The sequence below is a fragment of the Lissotriton helveticus genome, chromosome 8, assembly GCF_964261635.1.
Source record: "Lissotriton helveticus chromosome 8, aLisHel1.1, whole genome shotgun sequence".
Lineage (NCBI taxonomy): Eukaryota > Metazoa > Chordata > Amphibia > Caudata > Salamandridae > Lissotriton > Lissotriton helveticus.
The window spans coordinates 853,083,569-853,100,991 of NC_136069.1; positions in this window are offsets into that span (position 1 = coordinate 853,083,569).

The window sequence follows — 17,423 nt, forward strand, 5'->3', positions numbered from 1 at the left end:
TCAAACTGCATACTAGCTGCAACGAATGGCAGACCTAAGACATGTTTAAAAAGGCTACTTAACTGGATGGCACAATAAGTGCTGCAGGCCCACTAGTACCATAGTTCCACATTATCAGGGACTTATAAGTACATTAATGGTGCCAATTGGGTGCATGCCAGTTTTAAATATTTGCAGGAGAGAGCAAAAGCACTTTAGCACTGGTTAGCAGTGGTAACGTGTGCATGGTCCTTAAGCCTACATAAGCAAATTCAGCAAAACAGGAGGGATGAAGCTGAAACATGTTTAGGGTGACACTGCAGAGAGGGCCAGGTCCAACAATGTAGTCCATATGTCCTATTTGTAGAGCGTTCTAGTTTGCTTTCAGTGATTTTCCATGTCTTTATATTTGTAAACATATTGTCTCAACCCCAATTGTGTATATTTGTTCTATATTTGTAAACTAGTTTAGTCTGTAAGTCTGGCTTTTATGGCTTTCTGGGTAGCATTAAATAAAGCAACAGGTATGTGCGCCCGCTTTGTGTGCACCTGGGCACTTTGATATTACTAATGGCTGAAGATGCTTGTGTAGCCCCTTCTGTAATACAGCTAGCGCTGGCACATGTGTAGAACCAGTGTTATCTCAGGCAGGTGTTCCCTCATGAGGGAATCACTTTGCCTCTGCGCCCTCACGGTAATATGGAAGCGAGCTCACAGGTAAGGAAGTTGCCAGGAGACAAACTGAAAGGGCACCACAATAAGGCTGCATACTGTCAGTGCGCCCCTTGATGGCAGCACTCTGGCAGGGTAAAGTGGGTCCAAAAGACCGCTCAGAACAAGGGGGCAATCCTTAATGGAAGAGGATGCCTCACACACAATATTGTGTCATGCTTCATCATAGGCATCGTCTCCCCACTCTGGTACAGTCGTACTACCAGGGCTGACTCAACCGCCACAAAGACTTGGTGGTAGGAGGGAGTTCTTACATAAAACTTGCAGGACAAGGTCAGATCCAGTTTAATTAAAAATACCTTCAGGTTCCTCAGTTGCCACTTTTATTATTGTGGACCTGAGGTACACTAAAATCAAATCAAGTGATGGGAACCTAAGTGAATGATAACTCTAGTCCATCTTGAAACTTGCCAACATGTTTTGCCCACATTGGTAGCCAACTAGGTCTGGAGCATTTGTCAGAGTTGTCCAGGTGCCCTTTTCTCTGCATGCTAGTGTGGGGAAGGACTCCATACCAGTTTAGAAAAATAGAGAATCCTTTTCTAAATATAACAAGATGTAAGCAACAATAATCCAATCAGAGAAAGTCAAGATAGGAATTTTTGAAATATTAAATACAAAAATAGCGCTTAGAAGCAAATAGCCCTCAAAGAGTTAATTGGTTGGCTAGATCACAAAAAAGTCAAGTCTTCAGGCTGCCCATGATGGAAGGCAAGCCAGCTACACGACCCACGCAGGGCACGCTGAGCAAAAATACCTAAATCCATGTCACTGCCCGAGATGCCACGATGAGCCCCACGCAATTGGGGTGGTGCTCCAAATTTCTCCACACAACTGTGACACTGCATTAGTTCTGTTGAGCGAAGCACCATTTCTGAGTGCGGCTGTTCTGAACGTGATACTTCACGTTACTCCACGCTGGAGGAGCGATGCGTCGTTCGTTTCCATGCAGTGGTGGTGATGCATTGGTTCTGAAGTGGGGGTTCTGGCACCGAAGCAGCAGGTCTGAGTGCAATGCACTGATCAGGTGCCCACAACAGTGGTGATACGATAATCCCAATCTCGCAACAGGAGATGTGTCGGTTTCGATTGGCGCAACGGCGTCGATGCACAGGTTCTGGTCCCTGGATCAGCAGTGATGTGTTGATCCCAGTCTCACAGCAGGAGATGCGTCAGTTCTGATCGGCGCAACAGCATTGACGCACAGGTTCCGGCAGATGCAGCACTTTACAATCACTTCCAAAGGCCCTGGACTAGATTGGCGCCACTTGGCAGAACAAGACTATTGACAAATAAAGTCCAGGTGCTGAGTTGAAGATGAAGGTGAAGTCTTTGATATCCCTAAAACTTCAGTAACAGGAGGCAAGCCAACAAGTCCTTGGAGATTACTTAGGTTCTGGGATGTAGAGATGCAGGTCCAGTCCTTCTCACCCTCAGGCAAGATGCAGCAGGCCAGCACAGCAAAGCAGCTCAGCAAAGGGGCAATCCGTCCTACAGCACAGGATTCCTTCTGCCTGGCATAATGTCCTCAGTTCCAGGAGTGTTCTTCTTTGGTGGTGTCAGAGGTCCAGTACTTATACCCAGTTAGACCTTTGAAGAGATTCTTTGATGAGCACAAGGCCCTGCCTTTCCTGCCCTGACTCCAGATTCACTCCAGAAGGGTATGCAATGCATTATGTGGGTACAGGACATAATCCCTGCTGAGGATGACCCGTCATCATGCAGATGACTATTCAGTCACACCTGGCCTTCCTTTGCGTGTGGCTGTCTAGAGGGAAGCAGGAAGTCAGCTGTGACTCACCCCAGACATGTATTCCAGAGACAGCCAGAAGACAACAAATGGGCCGAGTAAGAAAATACCAACTTTCCACGAGTGCTACTTTCAGAACCTAAATTTAGAAAACAACTTTACAATAAGTTGTGTTTTTAAAATGTGATTACAAAGACACCAAATTTGGGGTCCCATCTATTTCGAATTGGAAATTACACTTGTAAAATGTGTAATCCCAATGTTATTCTATGGGAGAACTAGGTCTTGCAGTAGAGAAAAAACATTTAAGAATATTGTACTATTAGGGCATGTAAAACTTAAAAGTCCATGTCCTATTTTCTAAATACGCCGCACCCTGGCCCTGGGCTCCCCAGTGCCTACCATAGAGGCCAATCTATCAATCAGGTCATATTTGTAATTCGCTGCTTGTCAGCCAGGAGGGTCTCCAGGTACTAGCTGCTGGTCTCAGTCGAACAGTTAGGTCTTGGGACCCTCCTGAACCTGGTCAGCAATGGTGCAGTGTGGTGGTAGAGAGGTCGGGTAAAGCATGTTTGGGCAGTGAGGTGGGAGGAAGGGCATCCTCCGTTGTGGCTGCTACAAATGCGCTGAATCTCTGCAATGGTGAGGTGTGCTGAGCGTAGGTTCCTGTGTGGCAGATGGAACTGTAGTCTGTGGTTCAAGTAGGCAGATCCTTGTTATGGAGGGTTTTCTAGGAGTGGGTCAAGAGCTTGAAATTACATCTCTTCTGAACAGGGAGCAAGTTGAGGTTCTTTAGTTGTTGGGTAATGTGGGTTATTTTGGGTAGGTTGAGGATCAGTCTGGCTGCCGAGTTCTGGATCAACTGTAGTCTTTGAATGAGTTTGGTTGTAGTGCCGTTATAGAGTGCATAGTCCAGTCGGCTGGTGATGAGGGCCTGGGTTGCCGTTTTCTTGGTGTTGATCAGGAGCCACTTGTAGAACTTGTGCAGCATGCAGAGCGGGTGGAAGCAGGCTGAGGAGATAGTGTTGGCTTGACGTTTCATGGACAGGTTACTGTTGAGGATGATAGCAAGGTTGAGGGCACGGTCATTTGTGTGGGGTGGGAATGAGATGAGTGCCGATGGCCACCAGGAGTCGTTCCATAGGGTTGTGTGCTTGCCAAAGATGAGGACTTCCATCTTGTCTGTGTTGAGTCTGAGGCAGATCTCCCTCATCCGGACTGAGACATTCTTCATACAGTTGTGGAAGTTGGTTTTTGCTGAGGTGGGTCGGCTGAGAGTGTTAGTATGAGCTTGGAGTAGAAGATGATGTTGATGTGGTGTGATCTGATGATGTCCTGCGAGTGGTGTCAGGTAGATGTTAAAGAGGATAGTGCTCAGGTATGAACCTTGTGGTATGCTGCAGATGTTGTGTTTTGCCAGTGTTGTGAAAGGGGAGAGTCTGACTTTCTTAGTGTGTCCTACAAGGAAGGATACCATCTAATTGAGAGCAATGTCTATGATGGCAGCCTGTAGTAGGCACTTGATGAGAGTGTGTTGGGAAACCATTTTGAAAGTTGCAGAGAGGTTGAGCAGGATCATGGCGGCTGATTCTCCTCTGTACATTAGGATGTGAATGTCATCTGTTGTGATCAGGGATGCATTGGTGCTATGGTTCGATCTTAAGCCTAACTGTGAAGGGTCAAGAAGGTTGTTTTTCACCAGGTGTACGGAGAGTTGGAGGTTGATGGCTTTTTCCAGGTCCTTCGCTGGGAAGGGGAGCAGTGAGATGAGTCGGGAGTACTGGAGGTCTCTGGGGTCTGCCTAGGGTTTATTGAGGAGCTCTCTGTGTGTTTACAGGCATCTGGGAAGGTGGCTATGGGTAACACAGTGTTAAGAATGGTGGTGAGATGGCTACTATTCTCATCTCTGCTGAGGTTAAAGAGCTGGTGGGAGCAAGTGTCGGTGGGTGCTCCTGAGTGGAATGTGTTCATTAGCTTGGATGTGTCCGATGAATTGAGTTGTTTCTATGCAGTGAGTTGGTCTTCACAGTAGTGACTGGCTGATGGCTGAGGAGGTTGGTGGGTTGGGGGAGTCGAAGTTCTTATAGATATGCTATCTTGCTCTGGAAATGGACAGTTAGGGTGTTGCAGAGTTCCTGGGATGCTGGGATGGCGTTTTCAGTGGCTGATGGGCAGGCAAACTCTCTGATGATGGTGAAGAGTTCTTTGGCATGGCTGGTGGTAGTGTCGATTTTGTGGGAGAGGGCCTCCTTTACGCAGCATTGATATGTCGGTGGTATTCGTTGAACCCTGTTTTAGGGTGGCTATATCAGCATGATTCTAGCTTGTGCACCATTTTCCTTCAAGTTGTTTGCTTCTGCGTTATGATGAGTGTATTTCTGGGGTGTACCAGCTGGCTTGTTTTGGGGGGCATGTGCTTTTTTTTGGCTGGTTTGGTGGGGGCGACTTGGTCAGAGGCAATGGTGATCCAGTTGTTGAAATTATGGACTGCCAGGTCTAGATTGGTGGAGTCTTTGGGCTATGTGGTGCTAAGGGAGTTGGTCTACTGTGTCTTGTGACCTTGCACCAACTGCATAAAGGTGTGCTGTGTCCTTTTTGAGGGTGAGGGTGGGTCTGGCAATGGGGAAGTATACAATGGAGTGGTCTGACCAGGTGAGTTCAGAGGTGTGGCTGTATCTGATTCTGTTGCTGGAGGGGAAGATAGGGTCAAGTGTGTGGGATCTCTGACTAGCTGTTTGAGTCCAATGTTGTCCCATATATCCAGGAGGTCGGTGGACCTGGTGTCAATTCTGTCATCCTGGTGGAAGTTGAGGTCTCCCAGGAAGACATTGAGTTCGGATTTGATGGCAAGTGGGGTGATGAATTCAGTGATGGCGTTGCTGAGGCTGGATCATGGTCCTGGCAGTCTGTATGCAAGGGTGCCTCTGATGGCGGTGTTGTCATTGGTGCAGAGCTGAAAATTCATTTGTTACATAATGGGCATGGCTTCATCATTGGAGATGGAGCAGGTGATTGATTCCTTATGTATAATGGCAATCCCTACTCCGGGTTTGTTGGTGCAATCATGGAGCTTCATTAGCTGATGGGAGTTGCAGTGGCGATGTGCGGGGTTGCTGCTGGGGTGAGCCAAATTTCTGTGATGAAGGTCATGTCGGAGATGAGGTTGGAGATAGTGTAACAGATTTCAGTGGCTCACTTGCTGAGTGATCTGGCATTGAGCAGGAGGCAGGCGAGTTTTCCGGGGGTGGTTTGGCTTCTGGTGGTGGTGTGGCACTGGTTACTGTTGTGGTGCTCGGCTTTGAACTGGCAGGCGAGGCAGGAGAAGGGTCCCTTTGTGTAGTGGAGTGATGTGAGGCATCAGTTGCTGTTACGTCCAGGGTTGAGGGTGCGAAGGTCTGTGGTGTTGTAACAATTGGAGTGCGGTGCTCCAGGGTTCCTGGTGCTGGGTGCAATCCAGGCACAGACGGATGCAGACGGGCACACCTTTGGTGCGTGAGCGATGTGGCCACAGAATTGCCTCAATAAGTAGTCCAGGGAGGTGGGAGGGGTTAATCGGGAGATCAGCAAGGAGCAGAAGGCAAAATGGCAGGAAGGTGCAGAAAGTAACACGCAACCAATTAAATAAATGAGCTGGGGAGGGAGACAATACAGTGGAAAACAAAACAAAACAAAGCAAAATTAAAGTAAGGCTTGCCAAAATTACACAGTTCCAACAACGGCACAAATTGCAAAAGGGCTACAACAATGCTGGCGGTCAAGTGGGTCACCTGAAATGGGGACAAGATGCTTGATCTGCCAGCTTCGGGGTTGCTGACGATGCCGCAATACCACAGAGTTAGGGCAGTAGCAGCAGGGGGAGTGGTGCAAGACCAAAGGCCAAGGTCCAAGGGGTGAGTCTATGTAATAAAAGGGAAGGTTTGGGCCTGCCAAGTAGGTTAACTTGCCCAAGTGACATGGCAGTCTAAAACTGCATACAAAGGCTTAGCAGTGATGGGCCTGAGAAATGCTTAAAGTGCTACTTAAACAGGTTGCACAATCAGTGCTGCAGGTCCACTAGTAGCATGTAATTTACATGCCCTGGCTCCATGTTGTGCTCTTTTCAAGGGACTTATAAGTAAATCAAATATGCCAATTGTAGATAGACCAATATTATCATGTTTTAAGTAAATAGCACATGCACTTTTCTTCTGGTTAATGTTGGTAAAATGCCCAAATTCCGAAAGACATCAAAAATGAGGTCAGAAAAAGAGGAGGAGAAAGGCAAAAACACCCTCCATCTAAAAGCCAGTGTAGACTAATCAACAACTTGATGGGCTTCCCTTCTTAGCGCAATACAACACAGACAATGGGGCACTTGTCATATTTGTGCCTCCATGAACCCAGTTTGATTGCACTGTCCATACTCTCTGGGCCCACTGAACGGATCCATGAGCAACCCTTCTCCTCACCTGTGGACCCAATTTATTTATTTATAGAGTGCTAACAATTATCCCGAAGGATATCACGGCGCTAGGTAGCAGGAATTTGTTGTACAGCTATTGGCGGGAGTAGTGGATCTGACAGATATTAGGATCTAGGAAATAGACAGGTTTTAAGTTTTTTTCCTAAAAAACAGATAATCTACTGTAAGGTGTAGAACTTGAGGTGTTTGTTCCACTTTTTTCCTGCCACATATGCCATCTGCACAGCACCTAACCTTAACTTGCTCATAGATGCATTCCGGTAGGCAAATAGTCCCACAGTGGCCAACAAAGTGGTGTGGCTCATTCCAGCGCTTGGGCCTGACTTCTGTCTCCAACCTGGTGAAAAGTCTGTCCACAAGGACAACATTCATTTCATAATCTTTATTTCGATGATTGTTCATCATAAAAGATACAAAATCAGTACAATCATGGAATATTAAAAAATAGTATTACAATATTAAAACTCCCACAGTTAAAAAATTTAAAACTATTTCAATCAGATGCTCAAGTTGGCCACAATCTTCCTACTTTCGAAGGGCTGCATTCAGACAATAGCGCCTCCTATGCCAGACAGTGCCCAAGTATTTTGCCACAGCAAACACGATGTTTTCAGCAAGGTCAGATTTAAGTACCCTGTAAGCCACCAGGCACTCAGTGAAGCCTAAATTTTTACACAGTGGTACTATCCATTTCTTTATAGCACCACTGTACGCTGGGCAGAAAAAGAGGATGTGCATATCTGTCTCTCTGTCTGCTCCACACCCAGAACAGCTACTCTCAGTGGGCTTACCCCACTTGCTTGTGAGGGCACGAATCGGTAGTGACCCGTGCCTCCACTGCACATAAAGCTTCCTTATAGAGGGCGGGTAGATAATATCTAGGACTGGTTCGAAACAGTAACAGTCTTTAAAGAGCAAAAAAGACTCAGTGCAGGACCCCATATTTTTATTTTGCACTAGTGTCGCTAGTTTATGATCATAGTAGATTTTTGCCAATCGCTTCTTGGGCAGCACTGGACAGGTGACCAGAGGGTTAGACCATGCAGTATGTAAACCAATGCTCTCCAACCCCGATTTGACAAACTTGAGCCAGGGAATTTTGCCTGCTTTGGGCAGGGAAAGAATCTCTTGCAAGGCCTCCCTATAACTGGCTAATTCTGGCATTGCCCAAATCCTACGCCAGAACATCAATGGTCTCAGAGATAATTCTTCATCAATTGGTCTCAAGCCTATGTCTAGCCTCAATGGGGTCAACGGTGTGCTGAGGGGGGGTAACAAAAGCCTCCTGATCAACTTGTTCTCCACCTTTAACAGATCATTACAGGGTAGATGTCCCCATAATTCGCTACCGTACATTGCCGCACCTTTTGCCTGGATCTTATAAATCTCTAAGGATGGGCCAACAGGTCTCATCGATGACTTATTCTTCTCAATCATCTTTGAAATCCCACCTACAAACGGGGCTAATTTGAGGTGCGCTTTTTCATGTTGGTGGCCCCAGGCTAAGGTTTCATTCAGGGTGACCCCCAAATATTCGAAGGTACGAACCCTTTCAAGTTTGTCCGGGCCAATGGACGGAACAAAACGGGATTTGGGAGTTGGATTAAAGACCATGTACTTGGTCTTTCCGGTGTTAATTTCCAGCCCATGTTCACTGCAAAAATCCACAAACCCGTTAAGGACACGTTGAATCCCCATTGGGGATTTGGAAAGCAGCAGGGTGTCGTCTGCGAACATAATCGCCGACACCCTGCTGCCAGCGAGCCTTGGGGCATCACTATCTGCAACCCTGTTGAGGTGGTCAATAACCCCGTTGACATAGAGGCAAAACAGGGTCGGTGCAAGCACACAACCCTGTCTTACCCCCCTGCCAACGGGGAATTTACCAGAAAGGCCCCCAATCCTGCCACACCTGACCCGGGCGTAATTGTCAGTGTGAAGACGGATTATCACCTTCAAGAGACTTGGCGGGACCCCCATTTTACCTAAGACCCTCCACAAGTTGCTGCGCGGGACAAGATCGAAGGCAGCTCTCAGGTCCACGAATACAGTGTAGAGGCTGCCACCCTCCAACTGTACCGTTTTCCAGAAAATGAGTGCCAAACGAAAGACCTGGTCAATTGTAGAGACCCCGGATCTAAACGCGGCTTGGAACGGGCTCAATATTTCATTGTCTTCCACCCATTCTAGTAAACGGTCGAGGACCAGACGGGAAAACAGTTTCTGTGTTACATCCAGGAGACTAATTGGCCTGTAATTAGCTGGGAGCAATGGGCACCCTTTCTTAAATATTGGGACTATCTCTGCCCCCAGCCATGTGGCGGAGGGCGACATACCCTCAAGGATGGCGTTAAAGAACACCTGGAGATACGGTGCCCAGATGTCAACCTCATGCTTAAACAGGTCCCCGGGAAGTTTGTCCAACCCCGGGGCCTTTTCAACTGACAGACCCAGGATTGCTGCGCTGACCTCTCCCAGTGTAAACATACCCATAGGGGCTGCATCCAGGGCAGGATCTATACCCTCTGGAACTTCCATGGTTTCCATATGGTCCACATCCGCCGCTCTATACAGAGAGGCGAAATGTTCTTCCCAAACGGACGATGCAATATTAGCCTCGACCGCTTTGGTAGGTTCAGCTGACCCATGTTGGACAATTTGCCAGAATTTGCGGGCGTCCCTCCATTGTATAGCGCTCCTCATATCTGACCAGTTTTCAAAGTCCCATTCAATTTTGGCGTTATGAATAAGATTTTTATATATTACTCGCCTGATCCTGATCTTAGTAGGACTTTCCCGCTCTTTAAGGGACTTTAAGAGATCTGCCTTAGCTCTCCTACACTCAGCGTTAAACCATGAAGCGCTCATCCCCCTTGGATTCCTAGTTTTCGCTACGGGGTTCCGGACTTCAGCTAAGTTCATGACCAGCTCCTGGTGGATACCTGCCAGTACTCTGTGTCCATCCGGGGACGGTAGCCCGGGTAGTAGTTTTTCCACTTGTTCTAAACTTGGAAGCAGTATGGTGTACAGTCTCTGGATGTCATCATAATTCCCCGCTATTTTAGGCCATCTAATTCGCCGCCTGTTACTGGCTGCTATTAGATCTGGGGCTAAGTTCGCAGTACACTCCTGTTCCCCGGGTACCACCCCCTGCACTTCAAACCAGAGCGCCAGCGCATTGTGGTCGCTGTCCGTTCTGGTAAGTACCTGAAAGTCCTTAACTTTCGCCCAGTCCCTGGATTCCACCAACATATAATCTATTTGCGACTCTTGCCCTGGTTTATTATAAGTGGGCCTTGGTGGTATGTCCCCTTTTATACGCCTGTTACAGGCTCTCAGTGAATTGGCCAGAGTAAAGGAAGTAATCTGCACAGCCAGTGGGGACCATGCCTTTGCTACAGGGCCTGCTGGGGGTGGGATTCCCCAGGCATCATCCTCATCAATTGTGGGGCCCTCCAGAAAGGTCGGCAACGGCTCAAACTGATTATTGAAATCCCCTCCCACTAGGTAGGGCGAACAGTGGGGGGAGGAATCCAGAAACACCGCCAGCTCCTCTATTGTGCCCGAGGTCCTAGATAGCCCCACTGGTCGTGAATACACATTAACCAGCGATAGTGATTGGCCAGACACCCACTCTAGTACAACACACTGAAAATCCTCAGAATTCGTTTGCAGTGCCCTAGCCCTACACCCTAAATGGGTAGCAACCCATATCAGTAACCCACCTGGCGGGCGTCCCCCCCCCCCCATTTGGCTGGTACTGAAAATGTTGCATAGCCTGGTCGGGAATTACTTCCCCGTGCCCAGGTTTCTTGTAAAAGGCAAATGTCAAAAGACTCTATGAATGTCTCCCATTCAGGCGAGTCCCGTTTGTTTGACAGGCCGGCTACATTCCACGAAAGAATAGACACCAAGCCTGGGACCGCCTCCCGGTTCGGTGTGGTACTCCTGTTTTGGTGCACTATTACATTGCTATCATCGGGTCTTTTATCCTGGATCTGTAGTTGTACTAAGCCCCCAAGATCACTGCTTTCTCCAAATATGGATTGACCCACTCTCTGTGAAGTTATACCTCGTTCCTGGGCGGAGTCTACCTGATACTCCACCGGAGGAGGTGGTGTAATACTCCTACTTTCGACAGATGATTCCCTATCAAGTGTTTGCTTTACCCCAGCGCTAGAATCCATCAACTGTCAATCCACTGCATCTAAACAGCCGAACCGATTGGGATGGGTAAATTGGAAGTAAGGGGAACTGGGGGTAGGATAGTTCCAACCTCCCCTCCCAAAGGCTCCCCCGTGAGGCCCCGCCCTAACTGCACGATGTTGTCTTCTTGGGGGAACCCAAGACCAGCCCTCATTGGCCCCTTCCTCAAACTGCTCACGTTTGTCAGGATAGAATGCCCTCAGGGGTAACGCTTGAATAGACGTCATGGGTGATGGACCTTCCCAATTGCAGATAAAACTTACTGTCCTCGGGTCTCTAAAGTTTACCAACACACAGTCCCCGGTGCCCCTTTTTGTTGTCTCGCCAACCCAGGGAACTCTCCTTGCAAGGATAATTTCGTTGCGCATCCCTAGAGGTAATGGTCTATATCTATTAAGCCAACTAATTACCTTATTCTTTAAAGAAACTGGGTTTTCCCTCACAGCTTCCTCAAGTTCTGGTACACCACTGAGGACGACTACATAAGGGGCCGCCCCCGGGGGGAGGTGTGCTGCTTTCCTACTTCCGCTTCCATCTTTCCCTCGCTGTGCTTGGCGCAGCTGTGCCAAGTCAGATGCCTTCCCCCTAATTTGGTTAGGAAGTGGATCTTGGGGAATAATAGGAGGCGGTATAATGAATCAATCAATCAATCAATCAAGTCATTTATAGAGCGCACTACTCACCCGTAGGGTCTCAAGGCGCTAGGTGGGGGGGGGGGGGGGTGCCGTTACTGCTCGAACAGCCAGGTCTTGAGCTTCTTCCTGAAGGAGAGGTGGTCTTGGGTCAGGCGCAGGTCGGTCGGGAGTGAGTTCCAGGTCTTGGCGGCCAGGTAGGAGAAGGACCTTCCTCCTGTTGTCGCTCTTCGGATGCGGGGGACGGCGGCGAGGGCGTGGCTGGTTGATCTGAGGTGGCGCTTGGGAGTGTAGAAGTTGATCCGGTTGTTGAGGTAGCTCGGGCCTTGGTCGTGTAGGGCTTTGTGCGCGTGGGTGAGGAGACGGAAGGTGATTCTTTTGTTGACGGGGAGCCAGTGCAGGTCTCTCAGATGTCCGGAGATGTGGCTGTTTCATGGGATGTCGAGGATGAGTCTGGCTGAGGCGTTCTGGATCCGCTGGAGTCTCTTCTGGAGCTTAGCGGTGGTTCCGGCATAGAGGGCGTTGCCGTAGTCCAGTCGGCTAGTGACGAGGGCCTGGGTGACAGTCTTCCTGGTCTCGGTGGGGATCCACCAGAAGATCTTCCGTAGCATGCGTAGGATGTTGAAGCATGACGAGGAGACGGCGGGGTTTGATGCAGGAAGGATATTACCACCGTCCAAGGGTGGACCTGTGGTAATGGCAGAAAGGGTTGGTGGGATACCTGAGTCGGGTGGTAAGAATGGATTATTATTAGCATTAATTACTGTCCCCCCCCGCTACAGTGGCCCCCGAGGTGCCAAAAGTTCCACCCAAACCTCTATTCTCCTCCTGCGCCTTATCAGCCTTGACATAGCCAAGTAGCTCTCCCAGTAACCCCTCAATTTTACCCAGCCTATCTTCAGAGTTCCCGTGGCGTACTGTAACCTCCCTCAGATTGCTATGTGCAGCCCCTATAGATTCTACAATGTTGCTGATTCTGTCCTCGATCCTAGTTAATCTGGCTTCTAGAAGATCTATCAGGGACTCCATCAGTGAACTTAGGTCCCTACACCCTCCTGATTCCTCACCCCCCCTGTGGTGCTATAGAGAGTTATCAAACTATCAGAGAGCGATGGCTGGTGAACTTTCTCTGCCACCAACCGTGATTTAGGAGCTCGGGCCCCTCCTTTTACCCATATTACCCATTCTGACAAGTTGTTGTGAATCTTTTTTAGGGACCTTTGACTTTATCCCACATGCTAATTCGGGACCAAGCTTCCTTTTTTTAATGGCTCCTTGCCTGTGGGCTTCATCTATCGGTGTTGGATGGGCCCCTGCTTCTACTATTGTGGTAGTTTTGTGGGTTAGAGGGATAGGTGGGTCGGGAACGGTAAGATCATCCCCGCTGTTTGAGTGAACATTAGGTTGAGTAATCTGTACATTAATATGCAGGGGAGCTTCCTGCCTAATTGGAGAGAGGGCTTTAGCTATACTTCCCAGAGAGGAACGTTTAGAATTTTCGATTCCCTGAGAAAGTCTACGCTCCAGGGATGTTTTTTCATTGTTCAAAAGTGAGCTAGCACGCACAATGAAGTTGTCCATAGTCCCCACTAATTGCGTGCCAGTCTTAGAAGTAGCACTCCTAGGTTCACGGCCCGACATTTGAATGCAAAGGTCCAATGTACTATGAGTACGAAAAGTACTTGCGGAATCGAAGAAGGATGGGCCGGTCCGGTCTCCACCCGGCTCAAACGGACCCGCTCTTGGCCCGGTGTTCACCCGCTCTACACCCGCGCGCGTCCCGCGTTTGCGCAGATGGGCAGGGTTAAGTAGAAGGAGGAGTGGGCGGGAAGAGGCAGCAGGTGTGCGCGGTGGCCTGGCGCAATCACCTGTGGGCCTCGCAGTCCCGCCCCCGGTGGAATAGTCCTCTGAGTCAGCACGGTGAATCAAAACCCGGAATGGAGCATGCCGGCTCCCGCTGTCACGAGTAGTTCCGCTGAGGGCAAACCGTGAAGTTGTACTGTTCAGGGAAATTCTCAGGTATCCAAATTAATGATCCCGGACCTGGCAGGAAGCGACTTCGAGCGGCACCCAACAAAGGCCACGGACAGCTGTCAGTGTTCAGAGCCAGGCCACAGGCCATCCAGGGCTGTCTGACCTCTGGGGTTTCTCAAAATGGGGAGCAGTAGCCCCAGATCCCTTGCACCCTTTTTCCACTCCATCCCCCACTAGTTCATGGGTTATATCCTAAAACTGGCCCTTCAACCCATGGTCTGTACCCTAAGGCTGAACAGATGAAATGGGGGTTGTCCCTCACCCGCCCCTCCATTTGGGGTCCTGTACCCTCTGCTTGCCAATGGTACCCCCAGAAAATTATAGTGTTAGGGCACCTGTGGTGGGCTCCTCCCCTAGTTTCCCTGAGACTGGTGACAACTCATTCCCCAGGATGCTGTCTATGGGCATCTGGGGACTAACTTTGACCGTAGTCTGGGTAAACTTCCCACCATACTCTAGGTAAACCAATGTGCTAGGATGGAAGAAGTCCTGCCCATGGCTGGAGTTACCCTACACACTTGGCCGGAGTACTGCTCTGGGAAACTAGTGTTTCCACTACCATGGTCCGGATAGCCCCAGTGTCCCTCAGAGCAGTGACTAGAGCCCCACTCACTTCCACCTGGTGGAAGTGATGGCTACCACCATCAGGAATCACCAACTCGCCTTCTGAGTCCACCTCCCAGCTAAGGGAGATCCTGGCATGGTCTATGACAGGCGTCTCCAATCAGTCGCTCAAGAAGCTCATAGAAACCTTCAGAGTAGCTCCCATCCTTGAGCTTATTTTTAATTCAGAACCGCAATAACAAAGCATTGTGTTTTCCTTTTAAAGTTAAGGAAAGGCTATGTTTATTTTACATTATTATCTGGCTTGAGATAGCAGAGCCTGATTATGAGCAGTGCTCCACTCAGATTTATGACTTGTGTGGGTCACAGAGGTTCAAAACTGAAGCACTGGGGTATTTAACTCTTAAATAAAAGTCACTCTCAACTCACCATTGGAGCATGACAACAAAATTATATTTCTGAATCTCTTCAAATGAGAGAAAATGAAAATGATGAGTTAACTTAATGATTACGTTAACTATTCATTTTAATTTTCTCTTTTCAATGTGTCAGTTTTACAAATTGCAGGCATCTTGCTCCTACTGGCTGATAGACACGCTGCTGTATTTGTAACTGAAAAATACAGCCATTTTTTTTTTTAATTAAGAGAAATTTAAAGTGCAGAAAAATGTTCCATCAATTGCAGAACGATGTTCTTTATTATGATTATTTTTGAAGAAGTTTTCTACAGTTCAAATTTCTCCCATTTAAAAACGAAATTGTTATATGTCTGTTTATTACATGTAAAGATGCCACATATAGGGAAAGGTATGTCCTGTGACGAGTACATACGGCTCTCATTCTCCTGTAAGCATATATCCAATACATTCACACACAAGTTCATACATACCCACAGACTATGCACCTACTGATGCATATGGCATCCCTATTATAGTACTCTTATTCAAAGTATTTTGTTCATTCTATAGTATCAGGGTCAATGCTGCCCTTTCACAAGGGAGCCTACAAAAAAGTGGTGGATGGAATGCTCGAATTAATCTCAGCCACTAGTCCATCATTATACTGCACAACATGTCATCTCAGTATGGACCCATCCATAGACAAATCAGTCTTTACCCCACTGCCATGAGAACAGCCGAGTCTGAACTGCCAGGCGAGGTTCCACCTGAAATGGAACAATAGCAACACAGGACTTGTTTCGCCCTGAATAGGGCTTATCAGTCAGGTATAGCTATCACAAGGAGCACATCAAAGTAGTCCTCTTCGGCTTCAGGAACTGCAATGGTAACGTGTGCTTTTTTTAAAACAAAAAATATGTATGGTTTTAGCCAATGATGTTTTTAGATTGATGGCCTGGCAACTTCCCTAACTATAAAGGTTTGCAAAAACTATGAAAGAATAAAAACAGAATTGCAAAAGCTAAAATGCTTGCGGCCAACACCTACCTGTAGGCTTTGCCAATGCTTGATTGTGAATTGGACCTAGTGTACTTTCTTAAAATAACTGCTGACTTGAGCGTGGTATATGCTACATAAGCATAATTAGAATGAACTGTGAAACAAATATGCTGATGAAGTAGAGGAAAAAAATATTTAAACCACATGTAAAGAAACAGGGTTTTGTTTTTCTGCTGCAGTCAAAAGACCTCCTCTTAACTGAAACTCACACCACCTAGGAAAAATACATCTGTCCATTGTCTACATATAGCAATTGTTATCTGAAATGTGCCCAGCGAAAGTATGTGGCACTTAAGTTGTAACAGGTCTGCACAGTTGGTTTGCTTGAACTAAAAATAAATTATTCTTTACTGAACAGTGGAAACTACACAGCATACATATTTGTAAAGCACACGATTACCCGAAGGTGTCCTGGCGCTGAATAACAGGGGCCTCATTTATAAGGCCTTGCGTGAGTTTTGCGCTTCCGATGCGTCACTTTTTGTGACGCATCGGCGGCGTAAAACATGCCTCCTGATGCGCACTATTTACAAAGTGACTCATCTAAGCAGATGCGTCACTTTGTAAACCCCTGCGCTACATTATACCTGCGTCAGGTATAATGTATGCAGAGGGGGCGTTCACCCGCAAAAAGCCTCGTAATAGTGACGCAGTGAAATCTATGAGATTTTACTGCGTCACTTTTAGGACCCTGTTGCGTCAAAATCTTGCGCCTGCCTGACAGCAGGCGTAAGACTGATGCAAGCCCTTTCACATGGGGCTTTCCCCATGTGAAAGGAAGCATTGCTGGAGTTGCGTCACTTTTGTGACACACTCCAGCAATGCGTCACTTTTGCGCCTACAGATACGTCAGAAATACTGACGTATCTGTAACTCCTTGCGACATAATGCGTCATATTATAAATATGATGCATCAATCATGTCGCAGGGAGAGCGCAGTGAAAAGTGACGCATTGCTGTTTTCACGCAGCGATGCGTCACTTTTCATAAATGAGGCACCAGAGGTTTATCGTTAGGCTACTCAATGGTACTCATTTTGTCGACCTCAAATAGATGAAAGGCTGAGTGGACCCGCTGGAATTTGAACCTGTGACCATGAGGTCGAACACAGGCCTCTGCAGTGGCTGCTTTTGTCCACTGAGCCACCAGACCCTGCACAGCAGAATCTTCAATATATGCAGCAGATGGTGAGTGATAACACCTGTGCCTAATCTATAATGGTGTGGAAATCGCCACGGTTGCAGAATTGCATATTGTAAGTGTCTGCGATGATAATACATTGTAAACAGGGCCATGCGATTTATGAGAAATCATTTTCGAATAATTATGAATTTACCACACTTACCACATAATCTAACAGCTGCTACATCATTTTGGTTTAAAATTAAACGATAATAAAATACCAATACCACAGAATATGCTGCATTATTCTTGTTAATGACTCTTTTATAGCTGCAAAATGTATTCATCTCGTTACTTCATTTATCCCTCCATTGCAGCATAATTCCAGTGGCCCTGAAAAAAGCCTCGAGCATGATGAAAAGGAAACACATCATCACATATGCAAATTTAGCCCACGCTTTCAGTACACGAGTCTACCCTTACTT